The sequence below is a fragment of the Clupea harengus genome, chromosome 6, assembly GCF_900700415.2.
Source record: "Clupea harengus chromosome 6, Ch_v2.0.2, whole genome shotgun sequence".
Classification (NCBI taxonomy): Eukaryota; Metazoa; Chordata; class Actinopteri; order Clupeiformes; family Clupeidae; genus Clupea; species Clupea harengus.
Window position 1 is genome coordinate 6,851,052 of NC_045157.1, and position 20,000 is coordinate 6,871,051.

Below are 20,000 nucleotides of genomic sequence, written 5' to 3' on the forward strand. Positions count from 1 at the left end.
AGTAGTAAGTGACATGTAGCCATTTTATAGTGAAAACAAAAGGCTGTGGTAATATCATTGCCCACATCCTACAAACAAACAAACAAACAAACAAACAAACAAACAAGGCTGACTTCAGTCAGTTATTTTATTGCCACAAGCGGCACACTGTAACACACACATGTATTTTATGGAGGCGACACAGGACACACACACACAAACACACGCAGGCCTGAGGTCGATGTGAAATGTACGCTCTGCATTTCACCCATCCCGGACCGTCCTTCCTCCAGGACCCCCCAGGAGCAGTGGGCAGCTTCTCAGCGCCCGGGGACCAAGTCAACCGTCCGTCTCGGTCACGGACGGACAGGAGAATGTTCTGTTTTTGCATGTTTTTTCTGTTGGGGTTCTTATTGGAGGAAACCCCTTGTGTATATTAACAATATTAATAGCATTTGTTCGTTTCTCATCATTGACATATTTACATTTTCAGAGAAAGAGGAAGGAATGAAGGAGGAAAGAAAGACAGAAAGAAAGAAAGAAAGAAAGAAAGAGAGAAAGGAAGGAAGGAGGAAATAGGTATGGATGTGTTTGATGATGTTTTAGGTCATGTTTTGCTTTATCCCTACTGTATAGGATATAGTTCTATTTGAACAGACATGAAACTTACATGATGTTACAAACTGTCCTGTTCCAACATGGAAGAAGCATACACTTTTCATGACATGCTCCTGCAGCAAACTGTGTTTAGAGTCTATTCATTTTGATGAGTTGGTGTCATGAAATAAACATGACAGTTGAAGGTGTGTATTTGTGGGTTTGTGAGTGCGTGAGCTTTCCTTGCGGACCGCTTCCCTACTTCATCTAACCCAGAAGCCTCTCAAAGAAGAACACATTTCCCTTTCATACTGTGTAAAAGATCTCTAACGAATTTACAAACCTGTGGAAACAGCCTCAAATACATGCATTAACCCTTGTGTCTGTCAAAAAACTGTTGGCTTTAATAACTTTCTCTCATTGTATTCATCGCTTTCAAACGCCATGCCTTTAGGGTATTCATATTCAGAACAACAGTCAAATGTTATGTTGGTGTGGAGGAGGAAGACGAGATGGATATTTTTCATCAGATTGCATCTCACAGCTTCACACTCTACTGGGGTTTCTCAGAGAGAAAGGGCAGCGCTACTTGAGACCTGAGAGAAAAAAAAGAAAAAAAAATCATACTGTAAGATAATTAGAATGTATTCGCTTGAGTATTTAACTTGTATTTAATCACCCAGTCCCTGAGAAAAAAAAAGAAGTGGAATAATAGATAGCGCTGTATATAATGATAATTAATATGATTCATGCAGCTTTCAATTAAGTAAAAAAAAGGCTAGGATAATGTCATAATAAATCATAATACTATTTTCTTTCCTCTGCCTGCGTTTATGCAGATCTCCAAAGCAATGCGGTTGTTCTGGAAGCTCAGTTCAACAATGAGACTTAAGTGGCATCTCCGCACATGACTCAAAGGTTACTCCTTCTGACAGACCGCTAAGCCATGGCCTACAACTCACACTTGGCCCACTTCGCTCCGCTCCCTCCCTCCCTCCCTCCCTCCTTCCTTCCCTTCCTCCTGCCCGTCCGCCGGCCTGCCGGCCTGTAGAAACACACAGGGCCGTGGCTCCAGCACAAAGCTCAGTCAGCCAGAGACGTGCAGGAATATGAATCAGATGAATAAAATATCCATTTGAGGCGAGGCGGGCCCCTGCTTTAGTTTCAGGGCCAGGCTCCCTTCTCATGAAAGCACAATCTGGTTCTCTTCCGTACCGCTGCACAGCTGATGGGAATTCCTCAACCCCAATGTGGTAGATGAGGGGGGGGGGGGGGGTTCAGAGCTGGGGAGAACTAAACTCTGAGCCCCCACATGTGAAATATCATATTGTAAAAGTGGAGCCACACACAGCTGTGGCTGAGAAAGAGTCAAAGCCAGAAACTCTTTGCTTAATCACTGGTCGGTTTACTTCAGAGATTAAAGCTGACTCGTACTTTGCCGTCTGATTTTAATAAGTCATGTAAAGAACCTCACCTGATACAATTCCAGTATTCTGAAAAATAAAAATAAATGCTTGGCTAATTAATCATGGGTGTCACAAAGGTTGCTTGTTGGAAATATAAAGCTCAGAGTTTTAGAAAGAAAAGTATTCTCTTTGATGTAGTTTCAGTTTAAAGATGCCTTATCTGCGCATAAAACAGAGCGCTTAAATGGACTTTCTGGTCCACCACTGTGTCCATGAGGAAGTCATCGAGGCACAGCTTCCTCTGACGCACATGTTACATAATCCCTATGGTCAACCAATGTATGATTACGAAAACAAATCACACCGAGATGGATCACACTGATAACATCATTGAATGGCATTTTGGGGTAACAAGCTTCCCTCTGTACCTTGGCAAATGTGAAATCTGTGAACGTGGAAGTGAGGCATTTGGTGTGTTTCTAGGAAGTGTGTGCCTGTGGGTGCCTGAGACAGCACAGGCTTGAGCGACTGAGTGCGCCTTGACCCACAAATTACTCAATTCAGCCCGTGTCAGTCACGATGGCTCCCTAAAGTGTCTTTCTTTGGTCTGTCACAGAGGGAGGGACGCAGGGAATGCTCACAGACTCAAGGTCAATAGTGTGTGTGTCCTCTTTCACAAGAGACAAAAACATTCATCAGTTGACATCAGTTCATAAAGCATTGATTAGTAGCATCTTGTGCTCACGCTAGAGATGGAAGGAGGACATGTGAGACACTCTTTCTCTCGTCTCTCTTTCTCTCTCTCTCTCTCCCTCTTTCTCCCTCTCTTTCTCTCTCTCTCTGTCTCTCTCTCTCTGTCTCTCTCACTCTCTCTCTCTCTCTGTCTCTCTCTCCCTCTCTGTCTCTCTCTATCTCTCTCTCCCTCTCTCTCTCTCTCTGATCCATGCTCCCTCTTCTGCAGGATCCACGGTGAGCCTGAGGAGCTGTGAGACTCTCCAGTGTGACGGCATCAGCCTGGTGGCACAGACAGATACGGCCACGCCGCCTGTCTGTTGCCCATCTCGGGCGACGCCTTCATTGCCTATCCAGGCGAGAAATGCACAGCCTCTTCTCATGTCACACTCCGTCACCACTACAATCATCAGGGACACACTCAGCCAAGGGTTCACACAGATGGGTGTAAGCACAGGGGGTGTGTGTGTGTGTGTGTGTGTGTGTGTGTGTGTGTGTGTATGTGTGTGTGTGTGTGTGTGTGTGTGTGTGTGGGTGTGTGTGTGTGTGTGGGTGTGTGTGTGTGTGTGTGTGTGTGTGTGTGTGTGTGTGTGTGTGTGTGTGTGTGTGTGTGTGTCTATGAAAGTGTGAGGTCTCTGTCAATGTGGCATTGTATATATATATGTAAGGGATGACATTATATATAGTTTGTATATTTATGTGTGGAAAAATTCTTGTTGTGTGTGTGTGTGTACTGTACCATTGTGTTTATATATGTGTGTGTGTATTCAGTACAGTTTGTATGTGGATATGTGTGCTTGCGTGTCTGTGTGTGTGTGTGTGTGTGTGTGTATTCCTCCTGTGCGTACAGAAAAGGAAAGGGGTGAAGACATGCTCCCCCTGAGAGGTCATCAGTGTTAGTAGACACATCTCTGACAATAAACGGCACTGTGAGCTCTCCCACTCTCTCACTCTCTCTCTCTCTCTCTCTCTCTCTCTCTCTCTCTCTCCGTCTCTCTCTCTCTCTCTCTCTCTCCGTCTCTCTCTCTCTCTCTCCGTATCTCTCTCTCTCTCTCCATCTCTCTCTGCTGACTCAGCGTGGGCTTGCTCTCATAGCCTTGATCTCGTTGGCCTGAATCTCCCGCAATCAGCAGATCCGGCGCGGGGTGGGCGGGTGGGTGGGTTAGTGTGTGGGGGGGGGGGCTGGGGGGTGTTCTGCCTCTTCCTAAGGAGATTGCCTTTCCTGTGGGACTGGATTAATGCAAAACCAAAGAGAAAGGTGATTCATCTTCAAAACAAATGGAGCGGCGGCATGATGCAGCCTGGGTGGCTGGGGATCCACCGCAACAGAGGAGGGATATTTATTTTCCCAAAACTAGGCCAGAAGACGCCACACGTGGCATCATTGGAATCAATGCCAGTTGAGAGGGAAAGAGCAATGGACGTGTCTCAATGTTAGACAATTGTGTGACAGTGTGACAGTGTGACAGTGTGATCTCCTCTCCCCAGTCCCTGTACTTTGTCACAAGAGGGACAGCAGGATCTTCTCTCTCTTTTGACCAACCAAGAGCTGCTCTGGTTCTCACTACTGTACATTTTGAATCAAGTGGTTTATGATATTGGATAATATTATATTATGATATTTATTTAATTATTTTATGTATTACCTTAAGCATAATGATGGTGATGATTACACGACAGACAATTAAGCTGTACAGAGCACATCTCTTTATTACAATGTAATTACACCGGTAATAGAAGAACTACAGCAAAAGTATTACATTCCTATAAATAAATATTGATATGAATACAAACCAATGACTGTAATAACAATGGACAGTGTAAGGTCAGTCAAGAGTAAAGCCACCGGCGGGGATTTTTAAAATGGTGGAGATTCAACCAAATGTGGTTAATCCTTGGCAGACCTGGCCGATTTTCTGATTACCATGCCCTGGCTCCAAAGAGCACTTACTGCACAGTCTCTGGCTCTTATTCTGGCTCCATTTCTTGAGAACGTATGTGCACGACACCATGCCGACTATCTTTTTTACAGTTATTTAAAAGGACATTGGTTCACACAATTACAATTCAAATTAAATATGGCCAACCCTACCCATAACCCTGAGCATGTACTGTGACATGATGTGCTAATATAAAAATTACTTTTTCTGAAGTATTACGAACACAACTGATGGCCACTTAACATGTAGTGTGGCTGATTCAAGTACACAGATTAAGAAGGACTCTTTCTACCAACTGAAATAAAAAAAGCAACACTGTTGTTTTCTGAGTAAACAAGTATTTTGTTGAAATTAAACAATATTTACCTGCACTGACATCTGAAGGTGGAGACTAAATCCCCCCCTGAGTTTGGGGTAAATAATTTATCGGAGAGCACTGTCATGCATACAATACAAAATGCAAATCAGCAACAGATAGAGGTTAAAGAGTAGCCATCACTTCATGAAATAAGAGGAGACAAGTTTCATTTCATGTTGATGACAACCTAGGACTATCAAAGAAATGAAAGCGCAAACAGATCATAAATATATTAAACACAAAGGCAAGCCATACCATAATGACACATCCATATTTCATGAACCTTTAATGACTTTTTTCAAAGACAGGGATGCATGTGAAGTGGAGGAAGTAAATATTAAACATTTTTAATATGAAAGAATTGTTTACCAATGTGTTCAAAGTAACAGGGTTAAATGTCATTTTAGATAGATAGATATATGGATAGACAATAGCTGCTAGATAGCAGCTGATACTACACATGCAAAATAAAAAAAATAAGAAACACATACGAATAAGAACCAGAACCGCTACAGAGATCTGATACTATGGTAGAGTACGGGCCAATATATTATATAGATACATTTAGAAAAAACAGTTTGCCACTGAACACACTTCTCTGCCTAGTGACTGTGCTGTGCATAGATTGACTGGCATCGCCCATGATGGACACTGGTTTATTTAGGGTCCATCTCTCTGCCACAGACATAAAGGAACCCAGCTCTGTGCCAACCCCACAGCCAGCTCTCCTCGCCAGCCTGTCCAGACACATATAGCGTCCCTCGTCTTAATACTGCTTCTTTCTGCAGCATAAAGAGTCCCTCGTCTTAATACGGCTTCTTTCTGCAGCATAAAGCGTCCCTCGTCTTTATACTACTTCTTTCTGCAGCATCTTTTCTTCTTAATACTGCTTCTTTATGCAGCATCTTTTCACACATGTGTGTGTTTTATAACAACGTTAGATTGGCACTTTCACTGGACTTGATCTCCAGTGTCAAAGTGAATCCAAAAGTTTAAGAGCTCCACGGGCTCGCTGAAGGCTGATCCTGCTGTTCACCGCAGAGTCCGACAGAAAGGGGGCTGCCTGCCATATCGGACCACTTGACATTTTTCCCTAATTGGTTCAATCCGCCAAGAGGGGCTTCTGCCTCGGCAGAGCTGGAGAAGCCGACAAGTACCAGGGTCTCTGTGTTTAATGCGCGCGTGTGTGTGTGTGTGTGTGTGTGTGTGTGTGTGTGTGTGTGTGTGTGTGTGTGTGTGTGGCGACGAGTACCAGGGTCTCTGTATTTAATGCGCGAGATCCAGCAGTGGTCACAGCGAGTTGAAGACACGCTACCAAAGAGAGATTACACACAAAAGATGGCTCCTGTTGGTCCCCATTCTCTGCTGTCTGCACCGCTATTAAAGCAATTTCCTGTTTTGGACAGATATCATACAGGGTGTTTCAGAGGGGTAAGGGGAGTTAATTGAGGGTATGGTGGATACTGAATGCAACATATCTTGATTTTTAGAGAACAAATTGCCAGAGTTACTCTGAGTAACTAGACGGCTTCTTTATACGTCTGAGGGCGATGACAGTAAGGCAGATGCGTTCTCGTGTGTTCACTGTCTTTTTGTTTTCAGCTGTCAAACATGATTTTTGTTGATACACACCAAACATAAGTCCTCAAGAAAAAAACAAGAATCAGTGATAACAAAGATCTTTGTCATGCTTTATCTAAAAAATGTTTCATGGAATTTCATCATATCTTTTTTTCTCACATAACTATGCACTGTGTTCTCCTTGGTTGCTTTCATGTGAAAATGGCAGGGAAAAAAACCTCTCCAAGTCTTCATTATATTTTTGTTGCTATTTTTCTCCAGATCTCAGTCTACACTCCATTTTGTACAGAGTTTGGTTCTTCTCCCTTTACCTAATTAATGACCACTAGCACTACAGGATGGCCTACACTCTTACACTATGCTTTCTATTACGATACTTTTTTATTATGAAGACGTGTACTTTCACGTCCATTTGGCATTGTCATAGGGAATGGGGGGGGGGGGGGGGGTTATAACTTTGACGACATAACTGAAATGTTGTGACCTCTGAACAGAACGAAATGTGCGTGTCAAGAAGCTTTGGGCGTCTAAGAATACCCTCTTCTTGATGATGAAACCAGGGTACACACCAAGGGGAACAGAAACAGGGTGACGACAAGAAGAAGTTCTCTGCTCTCTCTCCTGTCGTTGACACCCTTATTAGTCAGACAAGCTCAATTATCCTTTAAGTTGGAGCTGAAAGGAGAGTGTGTGGGTCATTTTAAATGAACAGCATGTGTATTTATTTCCGATCCATCCCCTGGTTCGGTGTTTTTTATGAATGCTTTGTTCCGTGATTGCTCACTACAGTGCAATATCTGAATTGTGTTCAAGGAAACAAGAACACCCTAATAACGGCATATGACTGTTTGGGGCTCAACATTCAATCGAATTCTAGATAATTGCTGAAGGACACGGCAGCCAGTTTGGGTCCTTTGAAAATAAACAATTTGCAATTACTGCAGACATGATGAACTAAATGTGTACAGGTTTGTTAGCTCAAGATTCACAGAGGCTTGGGCTGCATTTTGTTTTATATAATTAGACTGTATGTTATATACCTCCAGTACATACTCAAGTAACACAAATGTAAAAGTACTGCTTCAACATATGGAAAATCCAAGAATGGGTGCCAGAACACAAACACACACACGCACACACACACACACACACACACACACACACACACACACACACACACACACACACACACACACACACACAGAGACACGCGCACACACAGAGAGACACACACAAACACACACACACACACACGCACACACACACACACACACACACAAACAAACACACACACACATGCATTCAGTTGAACTCCCATACAGCAGTGGTCTCTGGAACTGACTGGGCCCAAATCTAGCATGGATGGGACCCACACAAGGACGGGATCTACTGCAGATGTCTCAGGTATCTGGACTTGGTACTGTGACCCAGAATCACACAGAGTTGGTGCGTCAGAGGGGCAGGGGAAGAATGCAGAACCCCGGTGTCAGAGGAGATATTAAGGGAACACTTAGCCATGGGTGTATCGGAGGCACGAGCTGGGCTGTGTATGGGGTAGGTCTCAGCGGAGGCACGGGCTGGGCTCTGGATGGCGTAGGTCTCAGCGGAGGCACGTGCCTCATATTCCACAGTAAAAGGTCTAATTTCCTCTAAGGGATGACTTAACTGCCAGGTCTGTTGTGCCAGAAGATGTATGGTTGTGTGTGTAAAAACACTGGTTCTTTTGGCTATCGGTGTGTGAATTAAATTCACACAGTGAAAGGGGTGATATATTCCAGGGGGGTGTGTCAGTTTTGGTGGCGAATGAAAAAAAAAAAGGACATCAGTGTTGATAAGAATAGAATGGAGCTGGATCCTTTAAGTGCCTCTTTATCCTATGCTTTAACTTTCCAGAATGTGAATTTGCACATTTAAGCACAAATACAGACACCACGAGATAAAATCAGTTTCACATTGTGTATTTAAATGCATGTAATTGCTCAAGGTTGTTCATTCAATGGCAATAAAATGTGCACAATCATTTATGGTGATGGGACTGTCAGCATGTCACTGTTAAAGAAAAGGGAGATCTATTTTAGCAGTCTTTGTGCAGGTACACGTCTTTCTTAAGGGTGCTGACAGCTGATTCTGTTTGACCTTTCAGTCAGTATAGCCATGAGCACACCGTCCTTTGTTCCATTCGAAGCCAAGTGGTTAAGGCCAAGATCACGCCCTGATCTAGAGTCTAGGCGAGTTTCACCGCAGTTTGAGTGCTCTGGGGTTGAAGGCTATGTGTGTGTGTGTGTGTGTGTGTGTGTGTGTGTGTGCATTTGGAATTTGTGTGTGTGTGTCTCTGTGTCTGTGTGTGTATCTGTGTGTGTGTGTGTGTGTGTGTGTGTGTGTGTGTGTGTGTGCGTGTCTCTCTCTCTCTCTCTCTCTCTCTCTCTCTCTCTCTCTCTCTCTCTCTCTCTCTCTCTCTCTGTGGTCCGTAGGCTGGCATTAAGCATTGATTGTGCTTCATGGACAAACTCCACTTCACCAGAGATCTTTCCCTTTGCCCTCTGATGAGGAGTATTCCCCAGCAGTGAGTTTCAGTATCAACGCAAATGTAGAGGGTCTAGCCCAGGATAGGAGTTCATTCAGTATTGCACTGGGAAACACAGCCTAACTATCCAACTAGGACTGGTGGAAAAACACCTCCTGATGTTGTTGGGTTACCAAATGGGTTTTGAATGTGTGGTGCCTAACTAATGCTTTACTATGAACTACTGTACTAAAGCTTCCCCCACGCTATTTGGAAAAGACACCGGAGAAAACAAGCAAAGCAGATTCTGTTCCTTTCAAAAACATTGAACACGCAGTTTTGAAACTCGGTTGCTCAATCGTTTTGTGAGAATGAAGTTGAAGGAGGTTAAACTTTCTTTTACTTTCCTGTTTCTTTTGATGAGGAAAGAATATAAAAACACAAACGTGTACTTGGCCACCCCCCCCCCCCTCTCTCTCTCCCTCTCTTCTCTCACTCTCTCTCTTGTCTTTCAAAGAAATGTCTGCCATTTTGCCTTCTCCTTCATCTTGCACTTTCGAACATGTTTCCTGCCGCAGGCATGTTCCTTCGCTGTTCAGCTTACAGAACATAATAATACAAGATTTCACATTTCACTTTTTTGACAACATGCTACAGAGGCCGAAGAGATCCACCTTCGAAACCATCTTTCATGTGTGCCTTTAACCCTAGTTTCTCTACCAATCAAAGACAAAGAAAGACGTAATGTCTCTCATTCTCTCTCTCACACACCCTCTCTCTCTTTCTCTCAGCTATACACACATACACACAACTGATTAATACTGTGGATCAGTTTCGAAAATGCATGACAATGCTGACAAAATCTGACAGCAACCGCATTGGTAACATTGTAATGACATAACCATTGTATTGCAGACTAAAATGCAAATGTATGGATCTGTCCATGACATAATCATGTCATAATCATGAATCATGCTTAGGCCCTAAAAACTAGTCTTAACAGCTCTGGGAGCTTGGGACCCAAATAAAAGGTCTCCACATACGCCTGAGAGCTGGGAATACATAATTAAAGGGTTATAATGGGTTACTGAGTAAGTGGGTGACACGGGAGATACAGTCCCATCTCCCACTATGGAAGCAATGACAGATAAAACGATCACACTGTTACAGAGTGCAATTCAACCCAGAGTATAATTTTTGTGAACTTCTTTGGATGAAGGAGGAGATGTCAAGATGTGTCCCTCGCAGGAAGTAGAAGAGAAATGTTTTGTTAGTTTGTTGCTTTCTGTGAAAACCCAACCATTTACCAATAGTGCATTCTGTCCGAGTAAGGATCAACTTTTCCCTTTTCAATATGACATACGCATAAACAGCATGAAATATTTAAGTTCTCATTGATTTTTTCTTTATAAGTGACCTTTCAGTGCAATCCCAATGGTGAGCAGAAACCTATACATCACCTTAACAACATTAAGCCCTTGCTGTAAATATGCATCTCTTCAGTGGCCGTGGTCCACTTATACCTCTTCACACCCCAGTCATCTTCCATTCCTGAAGGCTTGCTCAATCATTCATGAATTATACACAGCTCTGCTGCACATACAAACCTATATGAACCCAAATCTGTATCATGTGAGAGGAAGAAACAAGACAAAACAAACAACATGGCACAATATTAAGTTAATTTATACCCCGATAACGAGGAATATTTCTGAATGGCTGGCAAGTTTCCTGATATTTTTGTATAGGAGAACACCTATGAAGTAGATCCTGTAAAAGAGTTTAATCACAGTTCAATATCAGTGCTGTGGAAACTTTGAATGGTAACTACAATAACCATAGTAAATAATGGTTGATTGAAAAGCTGCCCATCAATAGAGTAGTAGCCTCTATCGATGGGCAGCTTTTCAATTAGTGAGTGTGTAGTCGGACAAGGTCATTTCACTAAGTGGTCTTAACGCAGTGATATCCATTTTCAGGGCTATACATGCAGGCCTAAATACATGTGTAGCAATGATATAAGCGGGATTATAGCCTTCAAGGTGTCTAGTTACACGAAAATATTGGACCTGCCTTCAACTCGTCCAATATTTTTGTATAACGAGACACCTTATCCCCTACATATTTAATTATCATTTAATTGGATTTTATTGTACTCATTAGATGCTAGAAAAAACAATAATATTATTAATAATAATAACCTAAAAAACAACATTCAAAATGTTCATTGGCCACAACTAAATATTCATTGGTCACAGCAAATAATATTCAAAAAGTCAAAATGGCTGATAAGCAAAGAGAGAATCCAGCTGGCCCATTACCCCAGCCGCATTTGAAATAACCCTGCTCTAAGCACAATGTGGCAGCGACTACAGCTTGGTTTAGCCAGCCTTGTCTGAACCAGGTCCCTCAGGAACAATAGGACATGACAGATATTGATGGGCGAGGGCCTTAAAGTGTTCAAAGACAATCCATTACAGCATTAGGAAGATCACTGAGCACACCATGGCCTACAGCATTATTACAGTATTGGGTGACTCGATCAGTCTTCTCTCTGTATCTCTTCTGTTTTCATTTACTTTGTCAAGTCATATAACTGTAATTATCAATATTAATACCTGTTCATTGATATATCATATTGTGTGTATAGATGTGATTATTTATAATAATGCCTGGTCATTTGTGCAAGTCATATTATCAAATATGAGTTTTGCCAAGTTACAGTACGTAATATTTTTTATCAATTGCACTAATAGAGACAGATTTGCAAGGATAACACAAGCTCTGTTTCTGAAAAATCGACAACTAAGGTGGAAAATGTCGCACTCTTACCAGACAGACAACCATTTGGTTTCAGGTATGTATTCACTACGGAGGCCATCCCATATACCTGTTAATGACAGGAAAGGCATTAGCCTTTTTGGCTTCACTAACAGTCACACTTGGCTGAGTGTCTGAAACTGAAGTCACACAGAGCAGAGAGAAGCGGATTCTAAAATAGATCTGGCCCCAATCTGGTGTGGGTCCCACAGCTCCATGAGCCACAGCAGGGCCACATCAGGGCCACATCAGGGCCACATCGGGGCCACATCAGGGCCACATCAGGGCCACATCAGGGCCACATCAGGGCCACATCAGCCTCAGAATTAGCGGCTGTCTTCAGAAGCTCAATCTAGGTTGGAGCGAAAGTTGTGTGTGTCTGTGTTTGTATGAGTGTGTATACAGTATATGTGTGTGTGTGCGTGTATGTATGTGTGCGTGTATGTGTGTGTGTGTGTGTGTGTGTGTGTGTGTGTGTGTGTGTGTGTGTAGATGTGTGTGTGTGTGTGTGTGTGTGTGTGTGTGTGTGTGTGTGGGTGTGTGTGTGTGTGTGTGTGTGTGTGTGTGTGTGTGTGTGTGCGTGTGTGTGTGTGTAGATGTGTGTGTGTGTGGGTGTGTGTGTGCGTGTGTGTGCGCCATGCACCTGCATTCCCTTCCTCTCTGAGCGAGCTTATTAAGAAGGCCTGTGGCAGACGCATGGTGCCCACCTGTCGTAGGTAATGGCGCGGCACGGCCGTATGCAGCAGCTCACCGGATGACACCTCAAAGCCGACGAGACTTTGATTGGGTCCGCCGGGAGGAGAGGTGCTTGACAAGACACACACACACACACACACACACACACACAAGCAAGCGTTCGGCAGCTCTCTGAGTCAGCATTCCCCTTCTGGGCAAAAGGGAGAGATGATCCAACGTCTGCCACCGCCTCTCAGTAACCTGGCATCCGCGATGAAGCCCTTTTAAGAGCCTGTCATCTTTGAGATGTGTAGAAAACAGAAAGAGAAAGATTAATAACCAGCTTGGGGGGGGAGGAGTGTTTCGGGACGTATTCTTAGCCTGCGTGCTCTTTACTTAGAGGGTAACTTATTTGACATATAGGTGATAGTCCACGGCATTTGACACTCAATGCGTACAGTGGCTAAATCTGACTGTATTAGCTCTGCATTAGCTCTTTTTGAGCGCTACTGACAACCTCAGCCCAATTGAGATGTGCTGACATAGTAGAGAGGGAGGGGCGCTGCTGCTACCTAAACCATCATAAATTAGACTGAGACCTGGCAATATATATCCTGCTCTGGCGCAGAGAGTGAGAGTGAGAGTGAGAGAGTATTACTAATGGACGCCTGCTGAAGATTTGCAGCTTGGGCGGTCTGTCGCAGAAGAAAAAGGAGGGGGGGAGAGATCTAACTGCTGATGGCAAACCGTGGCAGTGCATGCATGACATGTCTGACACTGAATAAATAATACATTTCAATTTTTTAAGCAGTCATAATGATAAACTTGGTGACAGCCTTTCACGGTTGCCTGTTTTGATACATGGTGGCCTTCGCTGGGAAAGTGGGTATTTATGGAAAATGCCTGTAGGCTGGGGCGTGAGGGGGGAAAGAAAAGCCTGCTAGTTTTACCGAGGGTATTAAATCCTGCAGTCGCAGGCTGAGATGGGAACGAAAAACAACCCCTGCGACATTCTGCCACAGCGGACCCTCTGAATCCCTCCCCGCTTCCCCGCCGATCTGGCTTAACCCTGCGACACACGTGTGAACACACATTGCACAGGGGTATTCAGTGATACTATTGAAACATAAATGGCAGATCTAAACGGGGCGGTGATGGCGGTGTTGGTATCGAGGTGGTCACCCCGGTGTGCCGCCATCAAAGGCCACACCAGGAATTGAAAGTGAATAAGAGCCGGTGAGCGTTTGTCTTTCATCACCAGTGTTGTTATTCCAGCGGGTTAAGGGGCAAATGAGGCTGTTTCCCCCTGGTGATGGAACCCAACAGCTTTGCCACATCCAATTGGAGCACCAGAGACTCACCATTGCAGCTGACAGCCATCTCAGGGCATCAGTGGGCTCCAGAGCTGGTGTGGTGATTGGTGTTTATTTGTGGCTGAGAGTCTGAATATGGGTTTCTTACATCTGAGCAAGTGTATGTACGGCATGCGATTAGGGCTTTTCTTCTCTCTCTCTCTCTCTCTCTCTCTCTCTCTCTCTCTCTACATATATATATATATATACTGTATATATGTGTGTGTGTGTGTGTATGTGTGTGTGTGTCAGTGAGAGAGAAAGAGAGTAAAAGGTGTTTAAAATTTGTAAGCTCCTCACAAGACACATCTAAGAAAGAACAGAAAAGACCCGACGGACGTGGCGACAGTGGCAGAGAAACAGGTCTCGCTGTTCCGAGGCCCAGCGACTTGCAAAGCATCTGCTTAGCATCTCGTTCACTTAGCATTTCAGAGTGGCATCTGCTGTGTGTCAGCCCGGGCAGATGGACGTGCTCTCTCCCGTGCCCATCAACGTCCGTCCTCCCGCCTGCCCGCTCACCGTACCTCGTTACCCCCGTGGCGTTCCTAAATCGTGCGGCCGAAGATAAGGATTACAGAAACGGGGGGAGTGTAAGAAAACACACACACACACACACACACACTCACACACACACACACACACACACACACACACTCGCCGATGGTCTGCATTATTCATGCATGGCCATTCGGAATATCACAAACGTCAATCTGAGTCTGCGGAGGCAGGGATGGTAAACACCAACAACACATTTCTAATTAAAAGTTTAGGCATCATAAATTAAACATCAGCAGGCACCGTGCAATATTAATGGCACTGGAGACTCTGCCGATCGGACCTCACACTCCTCTGTGATCTACCCTCCGCCCAGTAAATCACCACGCCGGATGATCTGATGGGTGGAATTTAATAATTGCTGCTGCTGTTGTGATAATAATCATTAACATGATGGAGGAACACATTTTGGAGATACTCAATATATATATTTTCTTTTTCTTTATGAGGTTGAATTCTGTTTGCACCAAGGCCATAACATCTCAACTTTATTTGATTTGAATTCTATGTCAGCTTCATGTCGTCATCTCTCCCACGATCATTGTAACTATGCAAGACAAAAGGACTACAGTTTTATTGCAAGCAAGTACAAAAAGAGGACAAATAAAGGAAAAGCAATTAAAGCAAACAATGATAATAAAAATAATAACAACAACAACAACAAGAAACATTAATCATCCCATTGTGTCATTTCATAAATGAGCATAAACATAAACAGACAAACAACCTGAATAAACCTTTCTTTATTAGGCCTTGCTTGCGCAGATTGTATTTTTTCGTAATTCTTGCAGTGACGTTCATGTCACTTCAAGGATAGCTGCTTGTGTTTTCATTGCTTGTGTACTCTCACAGATGTTACCTTTGATGAACTGAAGTACATCACAACAAAGCCACTCTCTACATTGAACGCCAGCCCCATCCAGGCAAACAAAAGAGATCCTGCCAATGGCCTGTCTCTTTGAGTGCAATCAAAACACAATTCAGATATAACTCAGAAAACGAATTAATAGACAATGTAATGAAGCGGCCATTTTAGAATGGCACCATTACATTGTAGGTTTTCACATAGTTTTTTTTGCTCTATGCTTTTATAGCCATATAGCCTTTGCAGTGCTATCATGCCATCTTGAATCATGCCAGTGAATTGAAGGCACACACAACTAACAACATCAAATGAAAAGACTTATTGCTTTGTAATTTAGTATTAATAAAAACAGAAGAAAGATGAACTGTTGCCTAGTTTGGGTAATGAGGAGAAAGACTGAAATGAAGTTCATTTCCAAGAGCACACAAACCTGCCAATCTCGTACAATAGGAGTCTGGCAGCCGAGGGTCTGAAGCCATCAGAGTGCTGTCAGCATCTGAGAAAGAGGAACAGGAGGCGCTGCCAAGGTGTCTGCTCACGGCCTCTCTCCCCCTCTCCCTTTCTCCTTCTCTCTCTCCTCATCTCAAAGAGCCCCCGCGAAACATTTGGATATCAGAGGCGTACACCTGCACGGGGAGAGAGGGAGAGCACTGTAGAGGCTCCTGGCTGTGAATCAGAGGGAGACAGAGAGAGACAGAGAGAGAGAGAGAGAGGGAGGGAAGAGAGAGAAGGAGTGAGAGAGGGGTGGGCGGATGGGTGGCGGGGGGGCGGGGGGGGGGACTTAGACTGAGAGGGTGAGACAGATAGGGAGGGTAGAGAGAGAAAGAGAGTTAGAGAACAATACAGAAATGGGCGCAGGTGCAGAGGGGGAAGCATGGGATTGATTGAAGTCATTCAGAAACAGCCTAAACAACAAAATGAAGATGGACACAAATAGCAGAGGAGGAAAGGATTATGAGGAGAATGAAACAAATCACTCGACAGATAGAGGAAAACTGTCTGAAACTCGGCATGTACGGTTGTGAGTCTGTACATTATCAGAGAATACATAGAGTGCACATACATAAAGAATGAAGCCTATAGCATATCAAAGAATGATATAGAGGTAGAGAATCTATAGAAGTAAAAACATAAAATGCCTTCCTAACCAGAAACGGTAACAGCCAAAAGTAGACGTATGAGCAGCTTGTAGTAACTAAACATTTTACCAGGTCGTAGTGAGTAGTCTAGCTAACAAAGACACTGAAAGAACCAACAGCAGACTTTTGAGCCACTCGTAGTGAGAAATGTGTCTTGGCAGTTGCCTGATCAAAGATAGGATAGTCACACAGTGAAGTGGCAGGGTCACTGAACTCCATTGTGTAGGGGGGGGGGGGGGGGGGGAACGGCCACACTGGTGATTTCTCCAAAACTAGGCGCGCAATCTCAAAACCGAAATAGCTCCATTGTGTGACACAACCCCCTGAGTTAACACCAACCTTTTATCAAGGTCACCCAAAACCAAGCTTTAGTCAAGGTCACCCAATACCAAGCTTTAGTCAAGGTCACCCAAAACCAACCTTTAGTCAAGGTCACCCAAAACCAAGCTTAGCACAATTTTCCCACTTTTACCCTTCCAAAGTAAAACTATGCGATGCCACACTTCATGTGATAGAACGTTTTTGCATATGGGTATTTATATTCTTTGCTATTCTGTCATTAGATGCGTTAGTAGCGTGCAATTTGATACACTCTTCAACTAGACTAGATTTAGCCCTAATTAATTCATTAGTGAGTTTGGGGCAAGTGGTCACATGTGTTGTGTTAACTATTTCAAAGCCCTGGCAGGTTTTCTCACCTGAACTGGAGATGCAACTGGTAGGGTACATCACTAGGTCAGCGGATATTTACTTTATTTTATATCGATTTTTGGTTCATTGCAAAGAGGTGCAGCATTTAAAAATCCCTCCAATGTGAGTGGCGAGAGAAAAAGCCAAGACTGGAAGGGAGGAAAGTGTCGAGTTTGGTGAAGAAAAGAGGGCAACAAAGCATTACATTAAACATTACATTGAAGGTACAAACAACTCATCAGATGAGAACAAGTGTTTCTGCCTTGTTTGCGTGGAGCTATCCAGCTGTGTTGTCTGCGTTTTCAAGCTGCCCAAAGGAGACTTGGTTTCAGTGTGTGAGATGCTTTTCTTTTCTTTTTCTTTCATGTTCTCTAAAGGTGTGGAGTTGAGTTTCAGACATAAAATAAAAAATAAATATATGTTCACGTTTAACTATGTGTTCTTATATGATTCATAATCCAATGTGCCACAAGTGTATACGCTCAAGTTAATGCATGGTCATTTTGCCCTGCAATCTTATAGGAGATTCGATGGTGGCAAGCTGCTAAATGTGATCTTCGCTGTTCTGGAACATGTGTAATACTATGAGCTTCTGCACGTGTCTGTCTGGCTGTTAGGCGTGTTATAGCCTGCAGGTGGGTGTAATGGGTTAATGGAGAACCACACACGCTCATTAGTAGGGTCAGGGGTTTGATGTCGGTGGAGGACAGAAGCGATGTCTTTTTAAAAGAATATTCTACTGAACAGAAGTCTGGAGAGTTTTAATCTTGAAAACATGCAAGCTGGGGCAACATGAATACAATGTATACGAATTAATCAAACATATCTGCTCAAGACCACATTTTTCCCATTATGATGTATTGTTTGCAGTCAGTGTGAGAAAAAATGAAGAGTGTGACAACATGCCCCGCCCTCCCCTAATGTTTCTACCAATGTGGCCATATTCAGTTTAACCTTGGATGTCCCTGTGTTCAACAGAATGTATGTTGAGTATATTACAGAAGCTTGAAAGGCTATCCCTTCAGACTTAATTGCCTTTAGACTGTCAGTAATGAGCGCCGCTTCTTTTCCCAAACCTGACTCACAGTGCACTGTGCACACTACACTCCATGTTGGTATTTTGTAGGCTTTCAGAGAACTATAGGGCTCGTAAGGCCAAATGCTGTCTCTCTCTCTCTCTCTCTCTCTCTCTCTCTCTCTCTCTCTCTCCATCCTGTCCTTCTGTAAGAGGTGGTGACAGAAGAGGAGGCAGGGGTGGCAGGGGAGGTGCGGAGGAGGGAAACACTTTGGGCCTGAACTGAGTCTGGCAGCTCCTAATGCAGCTGTCAGGGTGTTTGGGGCGTGGATGCGCGCTGTCGCCGCCTCGCCAGATTATACAGATTTTAAATGAGCTGCAGCCAAGGGGAACGCGGGCCGGGGGAGCGCCTGTCGCCCCGACGACACCGGCCCTGATTCGCCGTGCCATTAATCTCACCGGGGAAATCTCCACCGATTTGTCCTCTCCCCCTGGATGAAGCGGTAAACTTTTTCCCCTTTCCCCTCGTCTCACTGTCTCTTTGAGTGCTGTTGGGAGGGGTTGATCATTCAACAGCTTTTGACCCAGATCAACAAAGCAGAATCTCAATGACAGTCTGAGGAATGGGGACGTGTAGCTTCATGTCTTACGCAGCCAGTTCTGTAGGTTTATGTCACCAGTTAGCTGTTTTATCAAGCACATATGCTGACAATACATCATGCAATTACGTAAACATAATATCCACCCATCTGAATTCGTTTTCTGAGTCCAAGGTTAATTTGTATTAAGGAGAAGCATGCCATTTTAAATGTGGCGTTTTTACTGTACATAGATGTAGTCTTTCCAGTGAAGGACTGCACATATTTTCAGTATAAACAACCAAGACACTTGACTTAAAATTAATTCATATTTCTGAATAAATGACCAGCTCAGAACAACAACCGTTCTCCAATTCATTCTCTGATCTGTGGACCATCTCACTTCCATTTGCTACATTTTAGTTAGAGCTGCCAAATACAGCCTTTTACCGACACCAAACAAGAATAAAGTCTTTTACCGACACCGAACGAGAATACAGCCTTTTACCGACACCGAACAAGAATAAAGTCTTTTACCGACACCGAACGAGAATACAGCCTTTTACCGACACCGAACAAGAATAAAGTATTTTACCGACACCGAACGAGAATAAAGCCTTTTACCGACACCGAACGAGAATAAAGTGTTTTACCGACACCGAACGAGAATAAAGCCTTTTACCGACACCGAACGAGGCTGCGTTCCACCAGGTGGGGATGAAGCCAGTGCTCCATTTATTCAACACCTTGCACTTTGGCCTGGCTCACCTCCCTCAGATACCCTCACTTTAATTATTTTGTCTGTGTGTGTGTGTGTGTGTGTGTGTGTGTGTGTGTTGAGTTTTGGCTGTGTAAGGGGCTTGTGGTGAGAATGCCTCATTATGCTTTCCACACTCCTGCTAGAGATTGTGCTTTTGTGCTGAGAGAGTGAGCCACAGGTGCCATAGAGGGATACTGTGGAAGCGCCCACAAGCAGAGGGGTAAGGCAAGCAGACCAAACACGAGGCGCCGCTGTCAATTATGAAAGCAAAGATGAGGAAGAACAAACAAAAAGGGCCCATTTGAAACCTTTCATAGAACAGACCTCCTGGGTGAGCAGCCTTGTTCTGTGTCTGCACTCTTATCCAGAATACTAATCCACCCGCACTACCACACCATCTTAACCTTCTGCTCAAAAAGGACTACTTTGAAACATCAGAGTTTAATTCAAATCTT